This window comes from Hemitrygon akajei, chromosome 11, assembly GCF_048418815.1.
Source record: "Hemitrygon akajei chromosome 11, sHemAka1.3, whole genome shotgun sequence".
Taxonomy (NCBI): Eukaryota; Metazoa; Chordata; class Chondrichthyes; order Myliobatiformes; family Dasyatidae; genus Hemitrygon; species Hemitrygon akajei.
Window position 1 is genome coordinate 82,440,457 of NC_133134.1, and position 24,914 is coordinate 82,465,370.

The 24,914-nt window shown below is 45.0% G+C and overlaps 1 long non-coding RNA gene across 3 annotated transcripts; it reads right to left on the minus strand.

The window, feature by feature from the left end:
• Window positions 1–5,312: 5,312 nt before the first annotated feature.
• LOC140735772 (uncharacterized) lies at window positions 5,313–24,405 on the minus strand. 3 transcript variants are annotated; one of them, XR_012100809.1, is made up of 5 exons: window positions 23,645–24,405; window positions 21,445–22,173; window positions 17,896–18,001; window positions 7,244–7,553; window positions 5,313–5,458 (listed from the first exon to the last, which is right to left on the minus strand). It is a non-coding gene; the product is annotated as an uncharacterized lncRNA (long non-coding RNA). The 3 variants fall into 3 exon arrangements; XR_012100810.1 differs by lacking the exon at window positions 23,645–24,405 and having other exon boundaries at window positions 21,445–21,523; window positions 21,908–22,739; XR_012100808.1 differs by lacking the exon at window positions 23,645–24,405 and having other exon boundaries at window positions 21,445–22,739.
• Window positions 24,406–24,914: the final 509 nt, after the last annotated feature.

The following is a 24,914-nucleotide window of genomic DNA, read 5'->3' on the forward strand; positions in this document are numbered from 1 at the left end:
CTCTCTCTTTCTCTCTCTCTCTCTCTCTCTCTCTCTCTCACACACACACACACACACACCCACACACAGTCATTTGGAATCATGTCTCTCTCTCTCTCACACACACACACACACACACACCCACACACAGTCATTTGGAATCATGTCTCTCTCTCTCTCACACACACACACACACACACACACACACAAATGTCATTCGGAATCATGTCTCTCTCTCTCTCTCACACACACAATGTCATTCGGAATCATGTCTCTCTCTCTCTCTCTCACACACACACACACACACACACACACACACACACACACACACACACACACACACACACTGTCATTTGGAATCATGTCTCTCTCTCTTTCTCTCTCTCTCTCTCTCTCACACACACACACAGTCATTTGGAATCATGTCTCTCTCTTTCTCTCTCTCACACACACACACACACACACACACACACACACTGTCATTCGGAATCATGTCTCTCTCTCTCTCTTTCTCTCTCTCTCTCTCTCTCTCTCTCTCACACACACACACACACACACCCACACACAGTCATTTGGAATCATGTCTCTCTCTCTCTCTCACACACACACACACACACACACACACAAATGTCATTCGGAATCATGTCTCTCTCTCTCTCTCACACACACAATGTCATTCGGAATCATGTCTCTCTCTCTCTCTCACACACACACACACACACACACACACACACACACACACACACACACACACACACACACACACACACACACACACACACACACACACACACACACACACACACACACACACACACAGAAATGTGTCAGATATACACCCTGACCAACCCCCTTACTGAGGGCATAGGACTCTTTCTCTCTCACTCTCAGATCAAATGATTATGCCGTGCTTTGTGGTAGAGCCAAGTTAAAGAATAACAGAGTGCAACAAGAGTGTAACAGCTTTAGGGAATATACAGTGTGGTTAGACTATAAAGCAGTAGTAAATCAAGACAACTGGACTTCTGTGTTGTCTAGAAGATGTTTCATCGCTTCTTCAATTCTGATCCATGAAGGGTAGTTTAATTGTTTAAAGGTACTGTATAGCAAACACATGAGGTTTGTTAAGCGGCGTAGAGGTAATGAGAGGGACATTAGTCTCTTTGCATGAATGGAGGTGTGAACTGTTATGGAGATGCCGGGGTACAGATGTTAGCACTGCATTGTAAGTAGCTGATAGGTTGGCTCTAGTTGGCTCTTTCTTGAGCCAACTTAACTTTCTGTTAACTGATACAGACCAGACAAAACATGGAAATAACAATGAAACACAAGAACGGTGTGAACCACTTAGAAGGTCTACTCGTGCTCGTAAACTCCAAGAGAGACCGATAGGGACATAGAGGTACCCGACCCCTTTTGTTCAGGGATGGGTTTTCCAGTTTGGCAAAGATGGCTTCTTTAACCCCTCTTTCAAACCACCTGTCCTCCCTGTCCAAAATGTGCACATTGTTATCAAAGGAGTGTCCCTTGTCCTTTAGGTGTAGATATACAGCCGAGTCTTGGCCTGAAGTGTTAGCCCTCCTATGTCCTATATCAGCTACTTACAGTGCAGTCCTAACATCTCTACCCTGGCATCTCCAAAATAGTTCACACCGCATTCATGCAAAACTAAGTCCCTCTGATTAGCTCTATGACTCTTAACGACCATCATGTGATTAACATAAGAAATAAGAAACAAGTGCAGGAGTAGGCCATCTGGCCCATTGAGCCTGCTCTGCTATTCAATAAGATCATGCCTGATCTGACCATGAACACTTACCTGCCTTTTCTCCGTAACCCTCAATTCCCCTACTATGCAAAAATCTATCCAAACTTGTTCTCCACTGCTTCACTGGGCAGAGAATTCCACAGATTCACCATTCGTTGGGAAAAACAGTTCCTCCTCATCTCCATCCTAAACCTGCTCCCCCGAATCTTGAGAATATATCCCCTAGTTCTAGTCTCACCTAGCATTGGAAACAACTTTCCTGCCTCTATCTTATCTAAGCCTTTCATAATTTTATGTTTCTATAAGATCTCTCATCCTTCTGGATTCCAGAGAGTACAGTCCCAGGTGACTCAATCTCTCCTCATAGGTTAACCCCTTCATCCCCGGAATCAACCTGGTGAATCACCTCTGCACCAACTCCAAAGCCAGTATATCCTTCCTCAAGAAAGGCGACCGGAGCTGTATGTAATACTCCAGATGATTGTTATGTCTTTAATCAACGCACAGAGTTTATAAGCCATAAAATTAGCCACCAAGAATCAGGACTGAAGAAGCCTCTGAGTCAGGAAACATCCAGACAACACAGTTGCCTTGATTTACTGCAGCTTGATATACAATGACCTGGATGACTGAGAACCTCCATAGATATAAAGTGCAACATCTTAACAAGAGAGATTGTGGTCGAGAGTCTATTTAATCATTCTAAAGGAGCGTTCTACAATCTACAGCAGCTGTCCTTGAGCCTTGTGGTACGTGTTTTTAGGTGTTTACATCTTCTGCCTGATGGGAGAGGGGAGAAGAGAAAATCTCCAAGGCAGCTGGGGTCTTTGGTTATGCTGCTTGCCCTACTAAGGCAGTCAGTGGAAAGAAGGCCGGTTTCTGTGATGTGCTGAGCTGATTCCACAACTATCTGCAGTTTCTTGTGCTCCTGTGTAGAGCAGTTGCCATACCAAACTTGATATTACCCGGCACCATCAGATTTCCAAATGGATAATGAGACATTTATCTTACTATTTTACCTTGGTCTCTATTTGCTCTACTTATTTTATATAAATATATTTTTACTGTAATTTATAGTTTTTTATTATTTTGTATTCCCATGTACTGCTGCTACAAAACAACAAATTTCACAACATTTGCCGGTAACATTAAATCTGATTCATCCAGATTGGATGTTTTCTATGATCATTGATTAAGATTGGCGAGGGTCAAAGGGGAAGTGCCAAATTTTTTCAGCCTCCAGCAGGAGGAGGTGAGCTTTCCGTACTGTGGTGTCAAAATGGTTGGAGCATAAAACTCTCATGAGGCTCTCAACCCTCTTGACCTCAGCACCGTGATGTAGACAAGAGCGTCTTCACTGCCTGCAACCCCCCCCCCCCCCCCCCCCGTGCAACTTCCGGGACAATTACCAGCTTTTTTGTCTTGCCAACACTGAGGAAGTTTGTTCCCATGTCTCTAGGCTTTCTATCTCCTTCCTGTACTCTGACACTTCGTTATTTGAGATTCGCCCCATTATGGTGACATCACTTAAAGATGAAAGTTTTAACAATATGCAGCCTTGTAGGTGAATTTAAATGTAGAGGGGAAATATACAGCAAATAGCTAAACCCTGGGGAGCGTTGATGTACTATACAGAGGGATCTTGGGATGCAAGTCCATAGTTCCCAGAAAGTCGTGGCACAAATAGATAGGATGATAAGAAAGGCATATGGCAAGTTTTCCTTCATCAATCAGGGCACTGACCATAAAACTTATGCTGCAGTTCTATAAAACTCTGATTAAGCCACATTTAGAGTACTGTGTGCAGTTATGGTTGCCGCGGTTACAGAAGGATTGGAGTGGATGCAGGAGATGTTCACCAGGCCGTTGGCTGGACTGGAGAGTATGATCTATAAGGAGAGGATAGGTACAGCTGGGTCTTTCAAACTCTCTTCAATTCAAGTTCTTATTACTTATGTGTTTGTTTATATTTTTGTTAATTTCCCCATTCGTCTTCTTTTGCACATGGGTTGTTCATCGGTCTTTGTTTCCATGTAGTTTTTCTCATTGATTGTATTGTATTTCTTTGTTCAACTGTCTAACCAATCTTATAGAGTTTTTTGAGGGAGTTACCAGCAAAGTGGGTGAAGGCAAGGTAGTGGATGGTCTCTACGTGGACTATAGTAAGGCACTTGACACAGCCCCACATGGGAGTCTGGTAAAAGCGTTCATCGGATGAGGTACTAAATGGGATCAGACATTGGCTTTGTAGGGTAAACTAGAGAGTGGTTAGAAAGGGTTGCCTCTCTGACTGGAGGCCTGTGACTAGTGGAGTGTGTTTGTTGTTGTTTGCCATCTATATCAATGATCTAGTTGATAATGTGGTTAAATGGATCAGCAAATTTGTGGATGACACCAAGATTGGGGTGTAGTGGACAGTGAGGAAGGCTTGCAGAGGGCTGAAAAATGGCAGATGGAATTTAATGCAATCAAGTGCAAGGTTTTGCACTTCAGTAGGACCAATCAGGGCAGGTCTTACACAGTGAACGGCTGGGCACTGAGGAGTGCGGTAGAACAAAGGGATCTGGGAATACAGGTGCATAATTCCTAAAGTGGCGTCACAGATAGATAGGGTTGTAAAAAAAGCTTTTAGCACTTTGACCTTCATAAATCAATGTATTGAGGTCAGGAGGTGAGATGTTCTGTTGAAGTTGTATAAGACATCGGTGAGGCCTAAATTGGAATATTGTGAGCAGTTTTGGTCACCTGCCTACAGGAAAGATGTAAACAAGTGTACAGAGAAAGTTCACAAGGATGTTGCTGGGTCTGGAGGACCTGAGTTACAAGGGAAGATTGAATAGGTTAGGACTGTGTTCTTTAGAACATAGAAGGTTGAGAGGAGGTTTGATAGAAGTATACAAAATTATGAGAAGTATAGATAGAGTAACTGCAAGCAGGCTTTTCCCACTGAGGTTGGGTTGGACTACAAGCTGAGGTCAGGTTTAAGGGTGCAAGGTGAGAAATTTAAGAGGAACATGATGGGAAACCTTCACTCAGAGGGTCTTGAGAGTGTGAAATGCTCAAATGGCCCATGTGAGCTCGAGTTAAGAGAAGCTTGGATGGGTACATAAATAGTAGGGATATGAAGGGCTATGGTCCTGGTGCAGATCATTGGGAGAGGGGAGTTTAAATGGCTTCAGCATGGACTAGGTGGGCCGAAGGGCCTGTTTCTGAGCTGCACTTCTCTATGACTCTACAGTGAATGCCTGCAAGAAAATGAATCTCAGGGTAGTATAGAGTGACATATATCCACTTTGATCATAAATTGACTTTGAACTTTTCTCCAGAGCATTGGAATTATGAAATTGTGACAGGCACTGAGAGGATAGTCATAGAGAGTCTTTTTCCCGGGGCGGAACTGTCAAATACGAGAGGGCAGATCTTTAAGATGGGGAGGGGGGGAAGTTTAAAGCAGATGTGTAGGGAAAGTGTTTTTTTTCTTACACCGAGAATGCTGGGTGTTGTATATTTAATTTTTCAGTTATTGTTGTGTTCTTTATATTTATACGTACCATAAAGAAACATCTTCTGGAAGAAATAGAACTTTTATTTAACAACAACCACCACATGCTCACAATGCCATGTTTTTCTCGATCTTTCTATCATTCCTGCGCATGCTCAGAACTCTCTCCAATCACATTCTTACTCGTCATATCACCACATCTTCCTTTCCTTGAAAAGAAAAACAATTAGCAACATTGACCAGAGCAAATGCATAATTTAACATGACTCTATCAGTCTCTCTGGGGGTTTACGAACATGAGTAGACCTTCTAAGTGGTTCACACCGTTCTTGTGTTTCGTTGTTATTTCCATGTTTTGTCTGATCTGCATCAGTTAACTGAAACTCTGAAGTTGGCTCTTTCTTGAGGTCTTTGTGAATTCTTCTTAACACTGCTCCTTCTTCTGTTTGGACCATGTATGATCTGGGCTGTACTTCTTCAAGTACTGTAGCTTTCTGTGTTCATTTTGTCTTGTATCCTCACTTCATCTCCTTGGTGCAGTTCAGGTATTGGACAAGAACATCTGTCAAAGTATGTTTTCTGCTTTGCTTTGTGTTCTTATTTCCATCTTTTCACTTGTTCACCTCCCTCTGTTCTCAGAAGGCTCTCGCCTATTGGCAGATTGGATCTCAAACGGCGTCCCATCAAGAGCTGAGCAGGTGAAAATCCACATTCAAATGGAGTACTGCAATAGGCTAACAAAGTTTTATAAACATCACCTCTGCTATCTTTTGCTTTGTGCATCAGTTTCTTGATAATTCCTACTGACCTCTCAACTAATCCATTGAACTGAGGGGAAAATGGACTAGATGTTGTATGAACAAAGCCCCATTCATGAGCAAAATGTCTCATGCATTCACCATTGAATTGTGGACCATTGTCTGTGAAAACTTTATCAGGTACACCATGTCTGGAAAAAGCTGATTTCATTCATGTGATTACATTCTTCACCGCTGTTCTGCTCAGACCACATACTTCAGTATACAAGGAGTAGCAATCTGTTATTAATAGATAATCTTTCTTGACAGTTACAAAAAGATCAATGCCGACCTTCTGATAAGGTCTCTGAGGACTAGGATGTGGATGCAGTGGCTCTTTAGGGTTGCTAGGTTGGTGTTTAAGGGATATTTGACAAGAAGACACCAATTCTGCAATTTCTTGATTCATCCTGGGCCAAAACATCACTTCCTGCGCCCTTCGCTTACATTTTTCAATACCTGCAAGAACATTTACTTGTGCTCCAGTATCCAGTTTAAACAGAATATTGTTTTGGTTCACTTGCAATGGCATAGTCCAGTCATTCTTACTTTGTTTGTTTTCACAAAGCACATCGATATAAAACTCGTTCATTTTCAAGCACTGAATTTACTTGTTTTATCTTCTTTCTACTTCTGCAACAGCATGAAAAATGATCACTCTTACTGCAGTCATTGCACATTTTCCCATACGCTGGACGCTGTTTCGGCCGATGCTGCCACCCACGGCGATCACATAGCATTTTTCTCTCTGATGACATCTTGCTCTCTGTCATTTATGTTGTCCTTTTATTATTTTTTTTCTAATATGTTTGTGCTTTTTCACAGCGCCTATGTTGCAGTTCTCAATGAAAAGTTCTTTAGCTTGTGACGTCATGGTTTCCAAAGCTTTGCAGAGCGTTAAAGCTTTTTCCAAGTCTAAGTCTTGTTCTCTTAACAGTCTTTCTCTCAGACCATTATCCAGAATGCCACAAACAACTCTGTCTTTAATGAGAGAGTCTGTCAGTTCTGCAAACACGCATGTTTTACTCCTGTGTCTCAACTCATAACAAATTGATCAATAGCTTTCTGTATATACGTAAAAAATCTGTGCCGCTCAAACGTCACATTACGCTTCAGTATACAAAATGCTTCAAATTTGTCCATTATCAATTTTAACTTTAAATTATCTCCATTTTCAAAAATAAAATGATTATATACCTCAATGGCGTCGTCATCTATTATGTGGAGTAGAAGTGCAGCTTTCATTTTTTCCTTTTTTTTATCTGCTTCGATCGCCGATGAATATACAGTAATTCAAAACGTTGCTTAAATTTTCTCCAGTTCTCAGCTACGTTCCCAGACAATGGAAGTGTCGGCGTGGCTGCAAACCTTCCATTTGTAAAACTGTTAGCAACACCACAACAGTTCGAACTCTTCTTTCAGAAAATTATCTTCGATTCTCCCGTGTACACCATGTTGTGTACTTTATATTTATACGTACTGTGGGTTACTAATAAAGAAACACCTTCTGGAAGAAATAGAACTTTTATTTAACAACAACCACCACATGCTCACAATGCCATGCTTTTCTTAATCTTTCTATCATTCCTCGCATGCTCAGAACTCTCCCCGTCACGTTCCTACACATCATATCACCACAGTTATATTTGAGTAATCTTGTATAAATTGATTAATTTCTTGTTTGTTTAATTCATTCATTAAAGGTTACATTTATAAATACGTGACTGTGTACGTCATCGTGCTACTACGGGATACGCGTGCGCCTCGTTTAAAGACGAAGTTAAACCCGTATTTTGGACTCTTGCGCCCTCATTTGAATTAGTTTAATGTTTTGAAGTCATAAAACTGAACAGTGACATCTAGGAACGGGATGCCACGGGTAGTGTCGGAAGCAGATACCACCACCATATTTACGAGGCTGTCAGGTAGACTCACGAATTTGCAGGCATGGAGGGATATGGATTATATACTGGCAGAAAAGATTTAGTTTAATCCAGCACTGTGTTTGGCGCAGAAAGCCCTGTACCTGTGAAATACTCTTCTTGTCTCCTGCAGTTCTGGCCTCTTTACTGTAGAAAAGACAGACTGGCAGTGGAGGCTCAGTGGGTTGATTCCAGAGATGAGGGGGTTAACCTATGAGGAGAGATTGAGTCACCTGGGTCCATACTTGCTGGAATTCAGCAGAATATGAGGGGATCTTATAAAAACATTTAAAATTATGAAAGGAATAGATAAGTTAGAGGCAGGAAAGCTATCTCTAATAACCATATAACAATTACAGCACGGAAACAGGCCATCTCGGCCCTTCTAGTCCGTGCTGAATGCTTACTCTCGCCTAGTCCCACCGATCTGCACTCAGCCCATAACCCTCCATTCCTTTCCTGTCCATATACCTATCCAATTTTACTTTAAATGACAATATCGAACCTGCCTCTACCACTTCTACTGGAAGCTCGTTCCACACAGCTACCACTCTCTGAGTAAAGAAGTTCCCCCTCGTGTTACCCCTAAACTTTTGCCCCTTAACTCTCAACTCATGTCCTCTTGTTTGAATCTCCCCTACTCTCAACAGAAAAAGCCTATCCACGTCTATCTATACCCCTCATAATTTTAAATACCTATATCCAGTCCCCCCTCAACCTTCTACGCTCCAAAGAATAAAGACCTAACTTGTTCAACCTTTCTCTGTAACTTAGGTGCTGAAACCCAAGTAACATTCTAGTAAATCTCCTCTGTACTCTCTCTATTTTGTTGACATCTTTCCTATAATTCAGTGACCAGAACTATACACAATACTCCAAATTTGGCCTCACCAATGCCTTGTACAATTTTAACATTACATCCCAACTCCTATACTCAATGCTCTGATTTATAAAGGCCAGCATACCAAAAGCTTTCTTCACTACCCTATCCACATGAGATTCCACCTTCAGGGAACTATGCACCATTATTCCTAGATCACTCTGTTCTACTGCATTCCTCAATGCCCTACCATTTACCACGTATGTCCTATTTGGATTATTCCTACCAAAATGTAGCACCTCACACTTATCAGCATTGAACTCCATCTGCCATCTTTCAGCCCACTCTTCTAAATCTAAATCTCTCTGCAAACTTTGAAAACCTACTTCATTATCCACAACGCCACCTACCTTAGTATCATCTGCATACTTACCAATCCAATTTACCACCCCATCATCCAGATCATTAATGTATATGACATTGGACCCAGTACAGATCATGATAGGTGAGACTAGAATTAGGGGTCATAACCTCAAGATTCAAGGGAATCGATTTAGGATAGGGATGAAAAGAAACTGCTTTAAGGCCATAAGACACAGAAGCAGAATTAGGCCATTCGGTCCATCAAGTCTGCTCCAGTATTCCATCATGGCTGACTTATTATCCCTCTCAACCCCATTATCCTGTTTTCTCCCCGTAACCTTTGATGCCCTTACTAATCAAGAACCTATCAATCTCTGCTTTAAATATACTCAGTGACTTTGCCTCCTCTGCCATCTGTTGCAATGAATTCTGCCGATTCACTATCCTCTGGATAAAGAAATTCCTCCTGGCCCCTGTTCTAAAGGGAAAACCTTCTATTCTGAGGCTGCGCCCTCTGGTCCTAGACTCTCCCACTAATGGAAACATTCTCTCCATGTCTACTCTATCTGGACCTTCCAATATCCAGTAGGTTTCAATGAGATCTCCCTCATTTATCTAAACTCCAGCAAGTCAACTCTTTTCCTAGAGAGGTGTGAATTTGTGGAATTCTCCACCCAGGGAAGGAGTAGAGGCTACCTCGTTAAATATAATTAAAACACAGTTAGAAAGATTTTACATAGCAGTTAAGGTTTCTAGGGTAAAGGCTGGTAGGTGGGACTGAGTCCAACAGCCAGATCTGCTATGAATGTCGAGGATGACGGCAGTGCAGGGGTGGCTTCTGGGAACAGTTCACAAGGTGCAGGATAGATACGTTCCACAGAGGAAGAAGTTCTCAAATGGCAGGGCTGGGCAACCGTGGCTGACAAGGGAAGTTGAGGACTGCATAAAAGCCAAGGAAAGGGCTTAAAAGTTAACAAAAGCGAGTGGGAAGTTGAATGATTGGGAAGCTTTTAAGATCCACCAAAAGGCAACTAAAAAAGCTACAAGAAGGGCAAAGATGAAATATCAGGGACACTAACCAATACCATTAAGCACAATACTAAAAGTTTTTCAGTTATATAAAGAATAAAAGGGAGCCAGAGTTGATATTGGACAAATGGAAAATGATGCTGGTGATGCAGTAATGGGGGACAAAGAAATGCAAATAAACTTAATGGGTACTGTGCATCAGTCTTCACAATGGAAGACACCAGTAGTGTGCCAGGGGTCTGAGAATGTCTGGAAGCAGGAGTGTGTGCCATTGCAATGACAATGGAAAAGTGTGTAGCAAACTCAAAGATCTTAAGGTGGATAAGTCGCCTGGGCCAGATGGACTAGTCCTGAGGGAGGATGCTGAAGAGATAACCAATGCATTGGTCATGATCCTTCAAGAATCACCTGATTCTGACATGGTCCTGGAGGACTGGAAAATTGCAATTGTCGCTCCACTCTTTAAGAAGGGAAGAAGGCAAAAGAAAGGAGATTCTTGACCAGTTAGTCTAATCTCAGTGGCTGGGAAAGTGTTGGACTCTATTAATAAGGATGAGGTTTTGGGGTACTTGGAGACTAATGATAAAATCAAAGTCAGCATGGTTCTGTAAAGGGAACTCTTGCCTGACACATCAGTTAGTGTTCTTCAAGGAAGTAACTAGCAGGGTGGACAAAGGAGAAGCAGTGGATGTCATTTACTTGGATTTTCAGAAGGCATTTGATAAGGTGCCACACATGAGGCTGCTTAACATAATAAAATCCTATGGCATTACAGGAAAGATACCAGCATAGATAGAGAATGGTAGGAGGCAGCAAGTGGGAATAAAGGGGGCTTTTTCTGGTTGGCTGCCAGTGACTAATGGTGTTCCTCAGGGGTCAGTAATGGGACCGTTACTTTTCACATTGTTGGTCAATGATTTAGATAGATAGATAGATAGATAGATAGATAGATAGATAGATAGATAGATAGATAGATAGATAGATAGATAGATAGATAGATAGATACTTTATTCATCCCCATGGGGAAATTCAACTTTTTTTTCCAATGTCCCATACACTTGTTGTAGCAAAACTAATTACATACAATACTTAACTCAGTAAAAAAAAATATGATATGCATCTAAATCACCATCTCAAAAAGCATTAATAATAGCTTTTAAAAAGTTCTTAAGTCCTGGCGGTAGAATTGTAAAGCCTAATGGCATTGGGGAGTATTGACCTCTTCATCCTGTCTGAGGAGCATTGCATCGATAGTAACCTGTCACTGAAACTGCTTCTCTGTCTCTGGATGGTGCTATGTAGAGGATGTTCAGAGTTATTCATAATTGACCGTAGCCTACTCAGCGCCCTTCGCTCAGCTACCGATGTTAAACTCTCCAGTACTTTGCCCACGACAGAGCCCGCCTTCCTTACCAGCTTATTAAGACGTGAGGCGTCCCTCTTCTTAATGCTTCCTCCCCAACACGCCACCACAAAGAAGAGGGCGCTCTCCACAACTGACCTATAGAACATCTTCAGCATCTCACTACAGACATTGAATGACGCCAACCTTCTAAGGAAGTACATTCGACTCTGTGCCTTCCTGCACAAGGCATCTGTGTTGGCAGTCCAGTCAAGCTTCTCGTCTAACTGTACTCCCAGATACTTGTAGGTCTTAACCTGCTCCACACATTCTCCATTAATGATCACTGGCTCCATATGAGGCCTAGATCTCCTAAAGTCCACCACCATCTCCTTGGTCTTGGTGATATTGAGACGCAGGTAGTTTGAGTTGCACCATATCACAAAGTCCTGTATCAGTTTCCTATACTCCTCCTCCTGTCCATTCCTGACACACCCCACTATGGCCGTGTCATCAGCGAACTTCTGCACATGGCAGGACTCTGAGTTATATTGGAAGTCTGATGTGTACAGGGTGAACAGGACCGGAGAGAGTACGGTTCCCTGCGGCGCCCCTGTGCTGCTGACCACCGTGTCAGACCTACAGTCTCCCAACCGCACATACTGAGGTCTATCTGTCAAGTAGTCCACTATCCAATCCACCATGTGAGAGTCTACTCCCATCTCCGTTAGTTTGTGCCTTAAGATCTTGGGCTGGATGGTGTTAAAGGCACTAGAGAAGTCCAGGAATGTAATCCTCACAGCACCACTGACCCCATCCAGGTGAGAGAGTGATTTGTGCAGCAAATACGTGATAGCATCCTCCACTCCCACCTTCTCCTTATATGCAAACTGAAGAGGATCCTGGGCGTGCCTGGTTTGTGGCCTCAGATTCTGTATTATCAGCCGCTCCATGGTCTTCATCACTTGCGACGTCAAGGCAACAGGTCTGAAGTCATTCAACTCCTTTGGTTGTGGTTTCTTCGGTACCGGGACAATACAGGATGTCTTCCACTGTCTGGGTACTCTTCTCTGCTCCAGGCTCATGTTGAAGATGCGCTGTAGTGGTTCTCCCAGCTCAGTAGCACAGGCCCTCAGTAATCGTGGGGAAACTCCATCCGGTCCAGCCGCCTTGCTGGTACAGATCTTCCTCAGTTGACCTTCCACCTGTGCAGCCGTAATTCTGGGCGTGGGCAAGGTCTCCTGTGAGTGGCTATTTTCCTGTGAGGGAAGTAAGCCTGGTGTGGATTTCTGCGGTGAGGATGAGATTGAGCTGTCGAACCTGTTGAAGAAGTTGTTCAGCTGGTTCGCTTTCTCCACATCTCCACTTATGTTCGCCCCCCGCTTTGCACCGCATCCGGTGATGATCTTCATCCCATCCCACACCTCCTTCATGCTTTTTTTCTGCAGCTTTTGTTCTAGCTTCCTCCTATACTGCACCTTTGCCCCCCTCATCTGTACTCTGAGTTCCTTCTGAACTCTTTTAAGCTCCAACCGATCACCATCTTTAAAGGCCCTCTTCTTCTGGTTTAGGAGGCCTTTGATGTGACTAGTGATCCAGGGCTTATTATTGGGATAGCAGCGAACAGTTCTAACAGGGACAACTGCATCCACACAAAAGTTAATATAGTCCGTTGTGCATTCAGTGACCTCCTCAACGCCCCCACAGAGCCCCCCTTGCAGTACATCCCAGTTAGTAGTACCGAAGCAGTCTCTCAGGGCCTGTTCAGCTTCAGGAGTCCACTTCCTAAAAGAGCGTGTGGTAGTGGGATGCCTCATCACAATTGATTTATATCTGGGCTGTAACAAAACCAGGTTGTGATCAGCTTTCCCCAATGAAGGCAGTGGGGATGCACTATATGCCTCCTCTACGTTTGCATACAGTAGGTCAATAGTCCTATTACCCCTGGTGTAGCAATCCACGTACTGGGAGAAAGCAGGTAGTGTCTTGTCCAAAGTCACATGGTTGAAGTCCCCTGTAATTAACACCAGTGCCTCAGGGTGCTGTGTCTGAAGCCTAGCAACAGCGGAGCTGATGACGTCACACGCTACCGTTGCGTCGGCACGCGGCGGGACATACACATTCACCACAATGACGCTTGCGAATTCTCGAGGCAGGTAATATGGCCTCATACTCACGGCGATCAGCTCAATATCTCTTTCACAAACGGAGATCTTTGTACTCACATGCCCGGGGTTACACCATCTTTCGTTAATGTAGACAGTGAGTCCCCCTCCTTTCTTCTTCCCACACTTTTTGGCATCTCTGTCAAATCTTACTGTAGTAAAACCAGGTAATTCTATAAGATAAGGCAGTACCCCAATCACGTGGTTGACTGGCCAGTGAATGTGACCAGGACATTTGATGACACCAAACGAGCTCTTTCCAAATTAACCCTACTGATACACCCACTCACCAACACACCTATAGCCATGTCAGGGCATGTGGCAGCCACACGCCTTCCTCAGCCGGCAGCTCCCGTCCCTCCGAAAGGAAGTACGGTTTGACCGTGAGCTTCTGTGTCTCTATCTGGCTGTCCGCCGTTGTTGTTTTCTTCTATAGGGTCACCATTTCACAGCGCTCATTGACTACAACCCTATCCTTCCCCCCCTCCCCCGTGCATGCTATGGCCAAAATATCAGACCCTTGGTCTGCATGGAAGCTACGCTAACTGGCCTACTAATCTCACGACTGATATACAACATAGGGAAAAGTACAACCGTGGGTGATTGCCTCTCACGGCCAGCCATTGAAGCCACACGCCTTGGGGTTGACTATGCTGGCATAGCAGGTGACCAAGCTACTGACCCAGAGGTCTAGGCTTACTGAACAGAAATCATGGGCTTGTGGTTCGCCGACATTAAGTCCGGTGAAGCTGGAGTTCCTCTCCTGTGCAATGACTCAACCTGTCACCCTCACCCCATCGGCAAACTGGAGACAGACTGTCTTTGACTCCAAGCGTGGCCTCTAACAGCCAGGCCAGAAGGTCTCACAGAAACTGACTGCACCAAGGTTTGTGTGAGACAGCCTGAGAAAGGATTGGGGCACAGCCTGTGTGGAGTGCCGGCGGGCAAAATTTAACAGTCAGGTCCAGGCACCATTGGCACCTTTTGGGGTCCCTGAGTGACAGTTTCACCATGTCAATGTGAACCTTGTTGGTCCTCTTCCCCGCTTCCGTGGTTTCATGCACTTCCGTCCCTCTACCATCGACGACGGCCGCAGACGTGGTTCAGGCGTTCATCAGTACCTGAGTTGCTCGGTTTGGCACCCCACCTAATACCTCTGACCATGGTCCCCATTTCATTTCAGACCTTTGGACTGCAATGGCCCAGAACTTTGGCATTAGGCTACATCACACCACGGCGTATCACCCGCAGTCCAATGGCTTATGCAAGTGGCTTCATCGCTCTTTAAAGGCCGCTCTGAGGGCTTCCCTGATGGATGAGTGTTGGCATGATCGTCTCCCATGGGTCCCGCTGGGGCTAACAACAGCTCTAAATGAGGGCCTGCAGCCATAGAAACATAGAAAACCTACAACACAATGCAGGCCCTTTGGCCCGGCTATGCCGAACATGTCCTTACCTGAGAAATTGCTCTATTTTTCTAAGCTCCATGTACCTGTCCAGGAGCCTCTTAAAAGACCCTATCGTATCCGCCTGCACCACCATTGCCGGTAGCCCATTCCACACACTCGCCACTCTCTGACTAAAAAACTTACCCCTGACATCTCTGTACCTACTCCCCAGCACCTTAAACCTGTGTCCTCTTGTGGTAACCATTTCAGCCCTGGGAAAAAGCCTCTGACTATCCACACGATCAATGCCCCTCATTATCTTATACACCTCTATCAAGTCACCTCTCATCCTCTGTCACTCCAAGGAGAAAAGGCCAAGTTCACTCAACCTATTCTCATAAGGCATGCTCCCCAATCCAGGCAACATCCTTGTAAATCGCCTCTGCACTCTTTCTATGGTTTCCACATCCTTCCTGTAGTGAGGCGACCAGAACTGAGCACAGTACTCCAAGTGGGGTCTGACCAGGGTCCTATATAGCTGCAACATTACCTCTCGGCTCCTAAATTCAATCCCATGATTGATGAAGGCCAATGTACCGTATGCTTTCTTAACCACAGAGTCAACCTCTGTAGCAGCTTTGAATGTCTTTTGGACTCGGACCCCAAGATCCCTCTGATCCTTCACACTGCCAAGAGTCTTACCATTAATGCTATATTCTGCCATCATATTTGACCTACCAAAATGAACCACTTCACACTCATCTGGGTTGAACTCCATCTGCCAGTTCTGCATCTTATCGACGTAACATCTGACAACCCTCCACACTATCCACAACACCCCCAACTCTTGAGTCATCAGCAAACTTACTAATCCATCCCTCCACTTCCTCATCCAGGTCAGTTATAAAAATCACAAAGAGTAGGGGTCTCAGAACAGATCCCTGAGGCACTCCACTGGTTACCGACCTCCATGCAGAATATGACTTGTCTACAACCTCTCTGCCTTCTGTGGGCAAGCCAGTTCTGGATCCACAAAGCAATGTCCCCTTGGATCCCATGCCTCCTTACTTTCTCAATAAGCCTTGCATGGGGTACCTTATCAAATGCCTTGCTGAAATCCATATACACTACATCTACTGCTCTACCTTCATCAATGTGCTTAGCCACATCCTCAAAAATTCAATCAGGCTCGTAAGGCACAACCTGCCTTTGACAAAGCCATGCTGACTATTCCTAATCATATTATACCTCTCCAAATGTTCATAAATCCTGCCTCTTAGGATCTTCTCCATCAACTTACCAACCACTGAAGTAAGACTCACTGGTCTATAACTTCCTGGGCTAGCTCTACTCCCTTTCTTGAATAATGGAACAACATCTGCAACCCTCCAAACCTCTGGAACCTCTCCCATCCCCATTGATGATGCAAAGATCATTGCCAGAAACTCAGAAATCTCCTTCCTCACCTCCTACAGTAGCCTGGGGTACATCTAGTCCGGTCCCAGAGTCTTATCCAACTTGATGCTTTCCAAAAGTTCCAGCACATCCTCTTTCTTAATGTCTATGTGCTCAAGCTTTTCAGTCCACTGTAAGTCATCCCTACAATCACTAAGATCCTTTTCCATAGTGAATCCTGAAGCAAAGTATCCATTAAGTACCTCTGCTATCTCCTCCGGTCCCATACACACTTTCCCACTGTCACTTGATAGGTCCTATTCTCTCACGTCTTATCCTCTTGCTCTTCACATGCTTGTAGAATGCCTTGGGGTTTTCCCTAATCCTGCCCACCAAGGCCTTCTCATGGCCCCTTCTGGCTCTCTGAATTTCATTCTTAAGCTCCTTCTTGCTAGCCTTATAATCTTCTACATCTCTATCATTACCTAGTTTTTTGAAACTTTCAAAAGCTTTTCTTTTCTTCTTGACTAGATTTAGAACAGCCTTTGTACATCACAGTTCCTGTACCCTACCATCCATTCCCTGTCTCATTGGAACGTACCTATGCAGAACACCACGCAAATATCCCCTGAACTTTTGCCACATTTCTGCCGTACATTTCCCTGAGAACATCTGTTCCCAGTTTATGCTTCCAAGTTCCTACCTGATAGCCTCATATTTCCCCTTACTCCAATTAAATGCTTTCCTAACTTGTCTGTTTTTATCCCTCTCCAATGCTATGGTAAAGGAGGTAGAATTGTGATCACTATCTCCAAAATGCTCTTCCACTAAAAGGTTCATTTCCCAATATCAGATCAAGTACAGCCTCTCCTCTTGTAGGCTTATCTATATATTGTGTCAAGAAACCCTCTTGAACACACCTAACAAGCTTCCCACATCTGACAGGCAGCACAGAACACCGGCCTCTTGTCTGTATTCCAATACAGTGTGCATGGCAATAATAAAGACTGCGATGAAAGCAGTGGTGCAGAGACAGTAATGCAGTCTCAGGTAGGGCAAAGGGAAACACTGAAGTGAAAGTAATGGGAGAGTGGCAAAATCTAAGAATGTGGCAGCACTCCACAGGGAGAGAGGTGACGAGTGAGGTGACCTCATCGCCCAGAGGGTGGTGAATCTGTGGAATTCATTGCCACAGATGGCTGTGGAGGCCAAGTCATTGGTATATTTAAAGCAAAGTTTGATAGGTTCTTGATTGGTAGGGGCGTCAAAGGAGAATGGGGTTGAGAGGGAAAATAAGTCACCATGATGGAATGGCAGAGCAGACTTGTTGAGCAGAATGGTCTAAATCTACTCCTATGTCTTATGGGTTCAGGAGTGTAACGCGGTGGGGAAGAAGCTGTTCTTAGAGTTATAGAGTCATACTACCAGCGCTGGACTCCGCAGCGAAGGTTCCCGAGTTCAAATCCAGTCGGGCTGCTCTCGGACACGCTTTCCATCTGTTCCAGGTTGAGTGTTGAGCTTGCAAATCAGCCTTGTAAAAAGAAAAACACACTGCGCTGTGAGAAGGACGTGGGGAACCACTCACAGAATCTTTCCTCCAAGACAACCACGTGAACAAATAAGTGGTCGCCGAGGCTGTGGCAGAGTATGGCACAAAAAAAAATACTACATGTGAACAGGCCCTTCGGCCCAATCTGTCCATATTGACCGTGTTTCCCAGTGAGTTAGTCCCTTCAGCCCACGCTTGGCCCACAGCCCTCTAAACCTCTCCTGTCTAGATGGCTTTTAACTGTTGTCCACCTCAGCCATTACTCCCAGCAACTCTTTCTAAATACACACTACACATTGCATGAAGAAGCTCCCCCTGATGATCCTTTTAGATCTCTTTTCTCTGATCTTAAACCTATGCCTTCTCTTTTTTAGCACCCCTCCCCTCACCCCGGCCAGGAAAAAGACTCTGCTTTCACCCTGTCTAAACCCCTCATGATCTTATCTACCTCTGTCAGATTCTACCCTTGTAACTCAGGCACCCAGGTCCCGGCAACATCCTGGTCAATCTTTTCTGCAGTCTTTTTAGTTTAAAACATTTCTTCCTAATAACAGGGTGACCAGAACTGTACACAGTATTCCCAGGTGAGGACCCACCAACGTGGTGTATAACTGCAACATAATTTCCCAAATCCTAGACTCAGTGCCCAGCATGCCAAATGGCTTCTTCACCACCTGTCTACCTGTGAATTTGCTTCCAGGGATCTATGCATTTGTACTGCTAGGCCCCTCTCTTGTTCACCCTACCATTTCATACCATCAGGCCGATCCTGATGTGATTATTAAGGATGAGGTTTCGGGATACCTGGAGGAACATGATAAATTAGAATGTGAGCATGGTTTCCTTAAGGGAAGATCTTACCGGACAGATCTAATAAATGAGGAAAATATAGAGGGGTTGTCTATGGTAGATTTTTTACACAGAGTGCTGGGTGCATGGAACACCCCACCAGGAGTGGTAGTAGAGGCAGATACATTAGGGACATTCAAAAGACTCTTAGATATTTCACTGTAGACTCTTCACTGTGGAAGACACTGGCGGTCTGCCAGATGTTGGAGGGTGTGAGGGAAGAGAAGTGAGTGCAGTGACTATTACAAGGGAGAAGGTGGTCAAAAAGCTGAAAGATCTAAGGGTACATAAGTCACCCAGACCAGATGAACTGCACCCTAGGGTTTGAAAGAGGTAGCGGTAGAGATTGTGGAGGCATTAGCAATGATCTTTCAAAGAATTATTGGACTCTGGCATGATGCCAGAGGACTGAAAAATTGCAAATGTCACTCCACTCTTTAAGAAAGGAGAAAGGCAGCAGAAAGGAAATTATAGACCCGTTAGCCTGACCTCAGTGGTTGGGAAGATGCTGGAGTTAATTGTCAAGGATGAGGTGATGGAGCACTTGGTGACACAGGACAAGATAGGACAAGGTCAGCATGGTTTCCTTAAGGAAAATCTTGCCTGACGAACTTGCTGGAATTCTTTGAGGAGAAACACGTAGGATAGATAAAGGGGATGCAGTACATTTGGACTTTCAGAAGGTCTTTGGCAAGGTGCCACATGTGAGGTTGCTTACCAATTTAAGAAGCCATGGTATTACTAGAAAGTTACTGACATAGTTAGAGCATTGGCTGACTGGTAGGAGGCAGTGAGTGGGAATGAAAGGATCCTTTTCTGGTTGGCTGCCAGTGACTGGCGATGTTCCGCAGGGGTCGGTGTCGGGACCGCTTCTTTTTATGCTGTATATAAATGATTTAGATGACGGAATAGATGGCTCTGTTGCTAAGTTTGCAGATGATACGAAGATTGGTGGAGGGGTAGATAGTGTTGAGGAAACATCTAGGATGCAGAAGGACTTAAGACAGATTAAGAGAATGGGGAAGGAAACGGCAAATGAAATACAATGTTGGAAACTGCATGGTCATGCACTTTGGTAGAAGAAGTAAATGTGCAGACTATTTTCTAAATGAGAAGAAAATCTGAAAATCTGAGATGCAATGGGATTTGGGGATCTCAGAACACCCTAAAGGTTAACTAGAGTCGTCGGTGAGGAAGGGAAATGCAATGTTAGCATTCATTTCAAGAGGACTAGAATACAAGAACAGGGATGTGAAGCTGAGGCTTTATAAGGCACTGGTGAGGCCTTGCCTTGAGTACTGTGAACAGTTTTGGGCTCATCTTAGAAGAGATGTGCTGGCATTGGAGTGGGTCCAGAGGAGCTTCACAAGATGAGTCCAGGAATGAAAGGGTTATCATACAAGGAAAGTTTGATAGCTCTGTGTCTGTACTCGCTGGAATTCAAAAGGATGAGGGGGGATCTCATTGAAACCTTTCGAATGTTGAAAGGCCCAGACAGAGTAGATGTGGAAAAGATGTTTCTTGTGGTGGTGGAGTCTAGGACAAGAGGACACAGCCTCAGGACAGAGATGTGGAGAAATTTATTAGCCTGAGTGTGGTGAATCTGTGGAATTTGTTACCACAGGCAGCTGAGGAGGGCAGGTCGTTGGGTGTATTTAAGGCAGAGCTTGATAGGTTCTTGATCGGACATCAAAGGTCACAGGAAGAACATACAAACTCTTTATAGACAGAAGTGGGAATTGAACTCTGATCATTGATGCTGAAAAGTGTTATGCCAACCGTTACATTACCACTGTTCCCCCCCTGAGAATAGGAGAACCACTCTCCCAGGAATCATCCCAGTGCACAATTCCCACTGGAAGAGTCTCCACCTTTCAGTAAGAAGACTAAATTTGCACACCAGTTTCGGCCACATTGGCCAACTTTACGGGACATCAGGATGCTCTTCACTGACTACAGCTCAGCATTCAACACTATCATCCCGTCAAATCTTATCCCTAAGCTTCAAGATCCGGACCATGGTACCTCCCTGTGCAACTTACTTAACTACTGCACATTGTGCCACTGGCGTTTCGGGCAGCAATGAAGGCCCTCTGTCTCTGCCTGTCCTTGGCCATCTTTTCTGTTGTGCCCCAGGTGTGGCTTCTTGGTCTAGGCAGTGTTCAGGCTTCCTTCATTATGCCAGTAGCTTCCTCTCAGTTTTCACCACTGTCAGCCATGCAAGGACAGGTAGAGGCTCAGGAATACCATCAAACTCAGATGTAGAAGGGTTCTTCATTGCTGCTTCCACAACAGTTTTGTTTGACCAGTCACGGTTGTTAGCCCTGAGCTGAATCTACAAACCTGGAAGACTCTTACCTTGGCCTCTACCCTTGGATCTGTTTGGCATGGGTGACCCTACCAAGAGCCGAATTCATATTCTTCACAGACCTCCCCCATACAAGAGACTCCATAGAATGAATAATGAATAATGAACATCGAAGCCCCTCTCCCCCAACCCTCTACTCAAGCAGCAGCAAAAGCATCAACCCCCCCCCCCACGACATGCAAGAGAAAGCCCCCAAAAAGACCTCGACCTAGAATCCATCAAAACGACAGTCCATAATCCACACGTCAGACCGGCTCTCCGTCCAGCGAGGGAGAGAGAGGTCACTCCTGCAACAATGAGAGCGGAGATCAGCAACTTATTATTCTGGTGTTATAACCTTCTACATCACTTCTTCATCCCCACCCCCCTCCTTGTCTTGAGGGCCAACAGGCTCTCACTCTTCATCCAAACAGAGCGACAGGGATCGCTCAAGTACAGGAACCTTCTTCCGACAGCAAGAAACATAGAAAACCTACAGCACAGTAGGCCCACAAAGCTGTGCCGAACATGTCCCTACCTTTGAACTACCTAGGGTTACCCATAGCCCTCTATTTTTCTGAGCTCCATGTACCTGTCCAGGAGTCTCTTAAAAGACTCTATCGTCTCCACCTTTACCACTGTTACCGGCAGCCCATTCCATGCACTCACCACTCTCTGCGTAAAAAACTTACCCCTGACATCTCTGTATCTACTTCCAAGAACCTTAAAAAACTGTGCCCTCTTGATAGCAAACGCATTGCCTGCTGTCTCGATGTTTCAGTCTTCCATGACGCTTCAGTCAGCGAGGAACCGGGCCATTCCCTTGAGGACGCACATCTTCCAGTCTGTTCCTGGAGACAGCCAAACGCAAGGCCACACAGCTGGCTCAAAAGCTCACCACTTGTGAAGAACGTTAGTTTGAACTGTAGATCACGGGCTCCGACTGAACCCCAACCACCTTGAAAACACATAGGAGGAGAAGAATAAGCTGTTTCATAGATGATCTGGAAGAAATCGCCTGGGTCTGCAAAAACCTCGGGCACCATCATGCAAGTGTCCAAACCCCACGGCAAAGTTATCATCCTCTTGTGGGCCTTGGTGCAGCTGGAACCTCGATTTTCTCACTGGCAGACCCCAGCTAGTATGGATTGACAACTGAATCTCCTCCACACTTCTTACTTCCAGCACAGGGATGTGTGTATAGCCCCCCTACCCCGCTCTAACTCACTTTATATTTATGATAACGTGGCTAATTTCAGCTCCAATGTCATACTCAACTTTTTTCCTTTAGTGTTAATCGTAAACCCTGGGAATAAGGTGCTGGCTGACAACTCTACATGTGCCTCTTTTCACCTTATGCACTTCTATCAAGTCACCTTTTACCCTCCTTTGCTCCAAAGAGAAAAGGCTCCACAACGGGCAGTCAAAACTGCCCACTGCATCACCGGCACCAGCCTACCTGTCATCAGGGACAGAGATACAGAAAGATGAGTTAGGTAAAGGCCAATAACATCATGAAGGATCCCACCCACCCTGCTCATGTCCCACTCCCATCAGGGAGGAGGCTGCATCGCATCCACCAGACTCAAGAACAAGCAACACACACAACATGCTGGTGGAACGCAGCAGGCCAGGCAGCATCTATAGGGAGAAGCACTGTCGACGTTTCCGGCCGAGACCCTTCGTCAGGACTAACCAAAAGGAAGGATAGTAAGAGATTTGAAAGTAGGAGGGGGAGGGGGGAAATGCGAAATGATAGAAGAAGACCGGAGGGGGTGGGGTGAAGCCAAGAGCTGGAAAGGTGATTGGCAAAAGGGATGCAGAGATGGAGAAGGGAAAGGATCATGGGACGGGAGGCCTAGGGAGAAAGTGGGAGGGGGGCACCAGAGGAAGATGGAGAACAGGCAAAGAGTGATGGGCAGAGAGAGAAAAAAAAGAGCGGGGGAAATAAATAAATCAGGGATGGGGTAAAAAGGGGAGGAGGGGCATTAACGGAAGTTAGAGAAATCAATGTTCACAACAGCTCCACCCACTAACTCCATCAGTATAATAAATAATACTTCATTATTTCCTGTCAGTCACCTTATGTACAGTCTAGAATCACTTTAAGGACATGCAATCATTCTATGTATAGAAGGTGTCTTATGTATTCATATTTACTGTGTTTGTTATTATTATGTTCTTTATCCTATTACTCTTTCATATTGTGCTGCCCCACATCAGGAGTAACAATTATTTTGTTCTCCTTTACACTTGTGTACTCGAAATTACATTAAGCAGTCTTGAATCTGGAAAAGTCCTAGCCTGCTTAACCTTTCAAAGGCGACACAGGGTTCGCGATCTCTTTCCCGTACTCTGTTGGCAGATTCAAAAGCGGTGACCACAAGATGGAAGTGGTAAATCTGGGGTTGAACTAAGCCATAACTCACTCAACATCAGCCGGTTATCGACTGCAGGAGGATGTCCATGAGCCAGTCCTCATTAGGAGACGGGGAGTGGAGAAGGTCAGTAGTTATAAATTCCTTAAAGGATCTGATCTGGAACAAGCACATAGGTCTCATCACAAAGAACACACGACAGTGCTTCTTAGAAGTTTGTGTAGATTGGACATATCATCAAAAAATTTGACAAAGTTCTATAGATACTCAGGGGAGTGTATCCTCATTGATTACATCACAGTCTGGTATGGAAACATCAATGGCCAGGAATGGAAAAGGCTACAGAACATGGTGGACACAGCCCAGTCCATCACAGACAAAGTCCTCCCCACCACTGAGCACATCTACATGAAATGCTGGCACAAGAAAGCAACATCCATCATCAAAGATCCCCATCATCCAGGCCACGAAATCTCACAGCTCCCATCGGGCAGAAGGTACAGACGCCTGAAGTCCCACACCACCAGGTTCAGGAACAGCGACCACCCTTCCTGAACCGACCCTGATCACTCCAGCTTAATGGCACCATGAACCCTTGGCACTGAAATAGGCTTCAGGTTTTAATGTTCCTCGTAAAAGTTGTGCATAATTTATAGAACATAGTACAGACCCCGATGCTGTGCCAAACCTTTAACCAACTCCAAGATCAATCTAACCTTTCCCCTCCCTTTACCATAACTCTCCATTTTTCTTTCATCCATACTCCAGTAAATCATTTTCAATTTATATTTTTCCTGTGAATTCTGCTGCTCTGTGATGCAGCTACAAGTAGGTTTTTCACAGTACCCGGGCTCAGATGTGAGCTCCATGATGATGGGGGGGGGGGGGGAAGAATCGGGGGTCAGGAAGGAGTTTGTTTGGCATGTTGCTGTGCTGGCTGAACGTTATTCTGGTGAACGTTGTGGGCACGCTGTGTTGGTGTCGGAAGTGTGCCCACACTTGCGGGCGGGGGGGAAGAATCGGGGGTCAGGAAGGAGTTTGTTTGACATGTTGCTGTGCTGGCTGAACGTTATTCTGGTGAACGTTGTGGGCACGCTGCGTTGGTGTCGGAAGTGTGCCCACACTTGCGGGCGGGGGGGAAGAATCGGGGGTCAGGAAGGAGTTTGTTTGGCATGTTGCTGTGCTGGCTGAACGTTATTCTGGTGAACGTTGTGGGCACGCTGCGTTGGTGTCGGAAGTGTGCCCACACTTGCGGGCGGGGGGGAAGAATCGGGGGTCAGGAAGGAGTTTGTTTGGCATGTTGCTGTGCTGGCTGAACGTC